This window comes from Salvelinus namaycush, chromosome 19, assembly GCF_016432855.1.
Source record: "Salvelinus namaycush isolate Seneca chromosome 19, SaNama_1.0, whole genome shotgun sequence".
Taxonomy (NCBI): domain Eukaryota; kingdom Metazoa; phylum Chordata; class Actinopteri; order Salmoniformes; family Salmonidae; genus Salvelinus; species Salvelinus namaycush.
Window position 1 is genome coordinate 15,866,614 of NC_052325.1, and position 8,837 is coordinate 15,875,450.

Sequence of the window (8,837 nt, forward strand, 5' to 3'; positions counted from 1 at the left end):
GTTGAGTTTTAGGGGTCTATATTCTCGGCCCTTAACGATTTTCTCGATTCACGTTTCTCTTTGTATCACTGATCAGCCTTGGCACGGGGCCAGGCTTGCCCCGCTGCGCTGGTCTGTAATTATCCCTGGTGAGGCTGCGCTAACGCAGCGTGGCGCGCCTGTGGGGAACCGGTTAGCCCGGCACGGCGGGGGGCTGTTGCGTACGTGCGCGTGTGTAGATTGTGATAAGGAATCCGTAACGATATCAAGGTGGATTCCCGATGATTAGTGAGGGCGCAGTATGAGTGTAAGAGAGGTGTCCATGTGTTAGAAAGTGTGTGTGTGTGTGTGTGCTAAAGAAAAATAGTAGGCTTTGTCTGAGTAAGTGTATATTATAAAAGTGTGTGTGTCTGTCCATATGTGGATTGCGGTAAGCGATCCATAACGATCTGCAGGTGGATTGTGCTGATTAGAACCGGCTGCTGCTAGCTGAGCTGCGTGCAAAGAGCTTCCTGAAACCTGAGCCTGAGGTGTGCGTGTGGCATTTGTGTGTTAGTGAGACATTGTGCGTGACACTGTGCTAGTTTGCATGTTGGCTGCCCTAACCGAATGTGTGTGTGTGTGTGTGTGTGTGTGTGTGTGTGTGTGTGTGTGTGTGTGTGTGTGTGCCAGCAGTGTGTTTGCCTGTCTGTCTGTACTGTGTGCGATTGCCAGTAATGTGTGTGCTGCTCTAACTGTTTCCATTGGGGCTTTGTGTGTGTGTATGTCAGCGTTGCTCCAGTGTCTGATTGCAGCAGCAGATGGCTGGATCACTGTGACCTCCCAGAGTGCTGCTCCTACACTGGGGTGTGTGTGTGCATTCACTGTTTTGGTTTACTGACACACGCATGCATAGACACAAACACACACTCAGAGCTCTGACTGTTTCACATAAATATACAAGGGCAACTACAACTACCTCACACACAATCAAACTTACATGAGCACAAAGTCACACACCCACATGGATGCACACACGTGCACACACACTCGCAGAGCTCTGACAGTTTTACCACAAAGATTAATTCAATGGCTTTCAGCCTTGAAAGGTTTGCTTGTTTTTCTCAGAGCTCAGTTGACGTGTGTGCTCTTACATTTGAAAGAGAGGGAGAGAGATAGATGGTGTCAGTGCTCTGATTGGAGCTCTGATGTAGGACTGGCCCGTGACTCAGCGTATGGTGGCTGTGTGTGCATGCTCCAGAGGGCCAATGCGGAGCTGAAAGGGGACGTGTGCATTCATGCATCCGAGCTTTGACCTTCTAGACCAGGCCAGTGACAACACTACCAGCCTTTGTCAGATGGACACTCCATCAGGTGGCCTTTTCCTGGTTGTACTTAAGTAGATCGATAACTATCACTGAAAGTGAAATATGCCATTTGTTATATGTTTATGACAATATTAGGACATTTTCCTCTACTATAAAAGGTTGTTTTTCCTTGCCATGTCACAAGGCTCAGAGGGTTTGGTTGAATGCAAAATGACACATTTCAGTTCTCTGAAAGAAAATAGACAAAGTATTCTTCACAACCTGAGTTTAGTGTGAACAGTTTTCGTATTTTTTAAATAGAAACAAAACCTGTTTTTGATCTGTGTATCTCTCTCTCACCCCCTTCCCTGATTCACCTTCCAAACCCTCACTACTAAAGCAACCCTTCCCCAGCCCAGGCTTTTCAGGATTCGCCACCCACTCTCATGCTAATAGCCTACGTGTGTGTGTGTGTGTGTGTGTGTGTGTGTGTGTGTGTGTGTGTGTGTGTGTGTGTGTGTGTGTGTGTGTGTGTGTGTGTGTGTGTGTGTGTGTGTGTGCAAATCCCTTGGGGCCGACGGCTCTCTGATTTCAGAGCAGAATAATGCAGCACTCAGCCCCTCTCTTTCATCTCCTCTCATTCTGCATTCTCTCTTTATTTCTCTCTCTTTTCTCTTTCTCTGTCTGTCTTATCTGGTTCCCTCTCTCCTGTCCCTGCCTCTGCTTCTCTCTCTGACTTCGGTGGGCTAGTTTTAGGAAAATTTTCACCTGACAGTTTGCCTTCAAGGACTAATTTGTATGTTTTTTCAATGCGTGTGTTTGAGAGAGAGTGTGTGTGTCAGGCACTGCTTTTTCAGCTCCTACTCTCAGCAGCTGCATAAAATGCACCCAGACCTTCCCCTGCCAACTCTCCTCCCTAACCCTCCCTCTCTCTTGCTCTCCCTCACACACTCCAAGAACACACACACACCACACCTCTGGCTAGGCTGGATATCCCTAGCCTCCTCCTCTGACACACAGACCTAACAGATTCATCTCAGCCTTGAGCAACCAACAGAACGTCTGCCTTCCCACTTCCTCTTTCTGGGTCTGTCTCTCTTCCTCCCCTCCTTTCTCTCTTTCTGGGTCATTCTCTCATCCTCATCACACTTCTCAAACTCACTGCCTGGCATGACTTTGCAACATGCAATATTGAACCCAAATATGTACAGAGAAAAAATAGATATGCTGTAAAACCAGTGTCCTTGGCCATCCCCTGTCAATATGTTTGGATGGTGTGACATATTTGAATTGTGAGACAATGTTTGGGTAATTGTGTAAAGCCCAATCTTCTGTACATTGGGCTGGTACTCGGGAAGTCTGCCCATCTAGTTCACTGTGTGTGACAGCACAGTGTTTACTGTCTTGACACCCAAGGTGTCAGATACACACACACACACACACACACACACACACACACACACACACACACACACACACACACACACACACACACACACACACACACACACACACACACACACACACACTATCAACATAGGCCCCTGAGGGTCTGACTCAGCGGCTGAGGTGTGGAGGCTTTACATTGGATGCTTTTCTTCAAGTTCCAGAATAAACGGCCCTTCATTGAACTTGGACGAGCAGGTTCTCTCCCTCCCTTATTTTTTCCACTTCCCCCTCTCTGTCATAATCCTACTTTACCTCTTCACTTTCCTTATCCCACACTCTCTCGCTCTCTCTGCCTGAGCCTCCCGTTAAGCTACGGCGTCATCCCCCAGTCAATTTCAACCCTCATTTATTTTTTTCCCTTTTACCGTTCACTGCCACCCTCCCCCTCTTCTCGCTAGTGTTTTGTTTTACACGCCCGCCCCAGCGCGCGGTGTATGTGCAGGAGGTTTATGGTAATTGCGGTCTCCCGACTGGCCTTCTGGGTAGAGTCTGCGCGATTGAGAGAGCCGCTCGCGGTACAGCAATCCACTCCGCTCCGCGCGCCCTGTTCGGCGTCTTCAGCAACTCGGCACGAAAGGAGCTACCAGGAACTTTCAGAGAAAAACTACGGAAAGATAGACATTCCCGACCTTTTTCCCAATATCAACGGAGATAAATAGTATATTTTCGGAATAGACTGGGATTGACGAGATTGGAAGTAAGAGCTTTGAAACGGCATGCTCTGATAAAACCCAACATGGCGCTGCGAGATACGACCGAGCTGAATGCATTTCTGGAGTCCGCGGACCTCGCCACCTGTATCCTTGCGCACTGCTAAACTGTACGTTACCAGCCACTGGGACGTTCTATAAAGGATGATTGGAAACCTTATTTCTAGGGATTTGTCACACTAAGTCGATTTTGACGGCTTTTCTCTCGTCTGGAAACATATTGACATTTCACTGTGAAAAAGTATTGTGCGAGTGTAAAGGAAACACTATAACATATGGTTTAATTGACTGACAAGTAAATAACCCGTTAGACACACTTCTGCATATTTATATCCAACGGTTTGAATTTTCACTGGCCCGGGATGTCTATGCTTTTATAACGGAATCGTAACCTCCACGCACGAATATTTGCTCAGAGCCGTGAACAACTTGGAAAAACGGGAAAAGGAAAGTTGGAAATAGAGGATATTGACCAGGTAAGACAAATATTTGTGTAATAAAGACGTTTGGTTTTGGTGGGTCTTGTATTCGTTCTGCCACTGTTGAATGGTTATAAACCGTGATCTCCCCCGCCTATGAGAGGATAGCCTATTGTGGGTAGCCACCACAACGACATACATTGATTTTCTCCAACCTGACTCTGTCAACCCAGAAGTGTAGGCTTACGAAGCCTGGAAGAGAATTGTGTAAAGTTCTACTATACAGGTTCGGATGGATTTTTATATCGGTGTCTGTGCGTGCGTGAGAGAGCGAGAAGGGGAGAAAGAGGAACGGCAACTTCTAAGAATAGCGCATAGGGTGGTCTTTGTGTGTTTCGGCGGGGCAGTGGCATGTGGTTGATAAATAACATGGGTTTAGTTAGTCATTCGGCCCTGTGCTTGGCGACCGGGACCGTCCTGTCAACCCGGAGAGCGATGAGTCGGTAAGTCATACAGGACGACGCTTCCCCGTCAACGAACGGTTCCGAGAACGGTTGGATGGAAAGTGACTGATAAGACTGAAGTAGGCTAGGCTACTAAATAAACCTTATTTTCTTTACCAGATCGATCTAAGTGTTCTCACTGTGTGCGTGTGCGCGCCCTAAACAAGGTTACGGAATCCAGCCTCGCCCTGCCAAGAGGAGGGGATTGTTCCGTTTACACACGGTTCAACACAGTTCAACACACTCCATCTCTCTCTGTCATTTGAACCCGATATGGGATACAGGCTACAGGGCTTTTTGCCTGCCTGGCAGTTTCAGTCTTAAATCACCACCTTGCACCAGCAAATTCCTTCACTTTTTGGGAGATAGTTTTCTTCCATATAGGTATATTGTCACTCATGTCCATGTTCTAGCTCCGCACGCAGCCACAGCCTTATGCCAGGGTTTCTCGCAATGACTGCATGGTTTTTCGCCGCGCACGAGGCGTGTGTGACCTCGGGCCAGTGATAGAACACTAATTGGGGCGCGATCGATGTCTCCTATCTCACTGGTTGCAGCTCAATGGTATTAGTTAGGGTTCTAGAATTACGGTTCTAGAATATTGGCGTCTACCAAATCGTCTCTCTGGTATACCAACGCCGCTTCAAATACACCAGCATATATACAAACACCCACACCCTGTTTAGCCTTGTACTTAAATATACATATAGGCTACTTCGCTTGCCTGACCTTATGTCATAGGCCTAGGCCTACTACGCACGGCTGGGAAGGAGATTACACGGGGCATGGCCTACTCTTTCCCCAACCACCTTGCGCTGGTATAGGGGGAAACCGTGATTTATGACATAGTGTTTGCCCCCTAGTCATTGTGGCAGATAAGTGATCACTTCAAATAGACAGATAGGCAGAGGACCAAAGTTAAAGTGAGAGCTTGCGTTGCGATTGTCCCATGACATGACTCAGCAATGATAGTAAGTACCCTGAAAGTGGGAAAATAATGTGGTTTATTTGGATAGAGAAGGTTTTGGTCTGTGCAAACGGACTCATAGTAGAAGGACGAGAAGGGTGTGCTTTCCCAATGTAAATATAACATTTGAGATGGCTATAGAGAGATTATTTTACCCCTATACAAGATAAATCAAAAACTGTCATGTCATTTCAACCAAAACATAAAATGTAGGATTTTTTTTTAGCTAAATCCAATCGGTTACTTGTTTGGTTTATTTCACGTTAAATTACCGTTAGTTGATGACTCAACCAAATGTAAATCAGAACTGGACATTGAACTGACGTCTGTGCCCAGTGGAAGGTATTCTGTTTCCTATATCCCAAATTCCATATAGGCTATATCTTGACAAGTTGCATCTTGGTTTTGTTTGCCTTCCTCCAAGCCTTCATTGGCCTTGCGCACAACACAGAGCGTACACACACACACGCACGCACGCACACAGCATAGGGTAACAGTGGGAGGTATCCATATTTAGCCAAGATCTTATCGATTTGTTGGACAATGCCACTGTAGGTCTATGCTAGATGGCTATGCGTAATGATGCGCACTTCACTTAGCATCTTTATTGTGATTGTTCGTGAGTGACCCGTTTGAAAACGTTTTTTATGTATTAAAGTTGTACGCATTACGTGATTGTTGTATCATTTTTTTGTGGAATTATTGAAAGACTGGATAAGAGTGTCTGAATGGCCCAGAGTAAACGACCCGCTTCTTTCTAAAGCTGTGTATGGTGCATAGGCTAACGTTTAATCAGCAGACCTATACTTGGAATTTCAATCTCACTGAGTTGATTCCACCTCGGGCTACTATACTTCATAAAGCCTAAAACAGCTCATTCTGGTTGCAGTTTATTTTATAGCATCCCATTGGACTGTTTAGCGCCTCATTGCCTACTATGCTCGTGGGATGAGGTCAGCCATGCTGATTCATTCTCCAGGTGTCCGTTCGCGCCCAGAGGTCAAAATTACGCACGAGAGGGAGGAGGGGGGGAGGGGGGGGGGGGGGGGGGGGACATGAAAGGAAGAAGAAAATGAGAGGCCCCATAATTCCCCCCTGACGATGCAGTAGATTAGCCTGCTATAGCGTAGGTTGCACGTTATTTCATTGAATGGCTCGCCATCACGTGTAGCAAGGTCATTGCTTACTCTCGTTGTGCTCGAGTTACGATCTCTCCATACACTATACCACCATGTCTATATGGGCAGGTCGGGGACTTTATAAATGGAGCATGAAGAAGATTGCATAGACACTGATCTTAAGTCAATTTTGTGTTTATCCCCTTAAATGATTGGATCGGGAGGGTAAAGCCTACCCTGATCCTCGATCTGTGCCTGTCTACCCGGAGCCTGGCAGGCTATTGTCCCAGGCTATTGTCCTGCGGTTTGATGGATCTGGTATTTGTGACAGCGTCTCTAGGCTCCCCGTGGGGCGGCATGGAGATGATAATCTGCGTCGCGCAGGAACAATCTCACCGCCTCCATTCTAAACCCATTAAACGCTGTTGGGCCGTTTTGTAATCGGCTGAAATCAATGGATCTACGACGGGGAATCAATGCGCTAATATGTCAATATAATTCTCTGTGGCCATGTGGACGACCATGTCTGTCACCTGACTTTGGTTACATATGGTGAAATGGACAGTAATCCTTCTGTATGGGAAGTGAGAAATTATGACAGTATGACCTATTAGAAATTAACCGTTATGTTTTTATGATTCACAGTATATCCCAGCTGCAGTTATGGCAAGGCATGTCGTTTTCTTTTGAGCTTGTGTTGGTATATCCCCTGTCATTATATTGTTGTCTAGCGATTGATTGTAGCCCCGAATATAGGCAACGTTTTCTGCTTACAGCGTTGCTGAGACAAAGCTTCAGCCCTCCCATTTTAGGCTAATGTCACTTGTTGTTGTTTGTGTTCTTCCACTGAATACAACAACAGTCCCAACACCACCGCTGCGCTCTTGGCTGCTCATGCGAGGTGCCTGTGAACAAAAGTGAAGGCATGGCGAAGAGATGGGGGAGATCGAGTTTCGGTGTGCTGTACGCCTCCCGGGAGGAGATGTCATGGTTTGATTGAAGCTGTGCCTCCGTCCAGGCCTCCTGGGACCTCGCGCTGAAACGGGAGAGGCTTTTTTTTCTCTCTGTTTCACAGAGCTTTTAGTTCCGCGGAGGCCCCGAGCACACGGATCACTTCCCCGCAGAGAGACGTGTCACTAATCCCTGTATAGCATCCACAGCGTGAGGGCCTATGACGATAAATAGCCTGATGTGAGATACTGTTCTTCTTTCATTGAATGGGGAACAAATTAATACAGAATTAAGTGTGTCAACCATCCCGGTCCCTCCTTGGTCCGACCTAGAGTGTGATATTTTAATTCGAATAATGTTGCTTTTGTGCAAGGTGGATTATTTATTTGGCCTATGTTCATGACCTCACCGAATTATAATTTTGGGAGAGGATGTTGACGATGAGACTTCGCCAGCCAGTCGTCCTCCTTTTCGTCTAAGTAGGCCCCATCTTGATCAAGCGGGCCCGTTTTGTTTTTAGATGTTATCGCCTACTGCTGACGAAATACTACAGACACTGCGCAGAGCGCGGCAGTTCGAGGGGGCGTGTGTATGTTGCGTTATTTGTATTACACCGCTCAAGATAACATTCATTTTCCACCGAACCATAAAGTTCTTAATTACGCACTGTTTGGATATACATGCAAGACGTGAGCTATGCCAGTGGTTCCCAACCTTTTCCGGTTACTGTACCACCAACTAGATTTAGTACCGTCTTGTGTGCGTTTTATATAGAAATCCTGCATTAAACATTTAATTTGAAGCATAGCAGCAGCATTGATAATTTGAACGTAATTTAATCACACAGTAGGCCTATCTGATTCACAGCCAGTTCCATCACATTCGCAGCCAAGAATTTAAAGCAAAAATACATTTGATTCAGGGGATATTATATTCCCAAATATCTCCATATTGATTGAGCCATGGCCCACTGGGCACACACTGGTTGAATGTTGTTTCCACGCCATTTCAATGAAATTACATTGAATACACGTGGAATAGACGTTGATGTGACGTATATGCCCAGTGGGGACTTTCTCAAACCTCAAAAATGTGTAATAGGATGTTTCAAAGAAAAGACTAAGGCTAGGGACTTTAAATGTTCCGGCTGCTGCACATACACTGCGGAGGCTTCCGTCTAGAGCACCCGGTTAAATTGTGTTTGAGAGCATTTAACTCTCTAAATGGTTAAATGAGTGAGGAATACACTATCGAAAGTTTATTAGGTATACCACCCCTTTCACAAACGTTTCGCTCCTCTAAGTCATGTGGCCGTGGTTTACTGTATAAAGCAGGCAGACTGGCACAGAGGAATTCAGCTAGTTTTCCATAGAATGTTAGAATGGGCAAAACGAGTGACCTAAGTGACTTTGAGTGTGGTATGATCATCCGTGCCAGGCGCGCCGGTTCCAGTAT

At 46.2% G+C, this 8,837-nt stretch overlaps 1 protein-coding gene across 2 annotated transcripts in view; it reads left to right on the forward strand.

Moving 5' to 3' along the window:
* The first annotated feature begins 3,232 nt into the window (after window positions 1-3,232).
* LOC120064169 (BCL-6 corepressor-like) overlaps window positions 3,233-8,837 on the forward strand; it is a 72,488-nt gene continuing 66,883 nt past the window's right edge. For both annotated transcript variants that reach the window (XM_039014552.1, XM_039014553.1), the window contains exon 1: window positions 3,233-3,900. The gene's annotated coding sequence lies outside the window, so the exon portion shown is untranslated. The remainder of the gene's footprint in view (window positions 3,901-8,837) is intronic.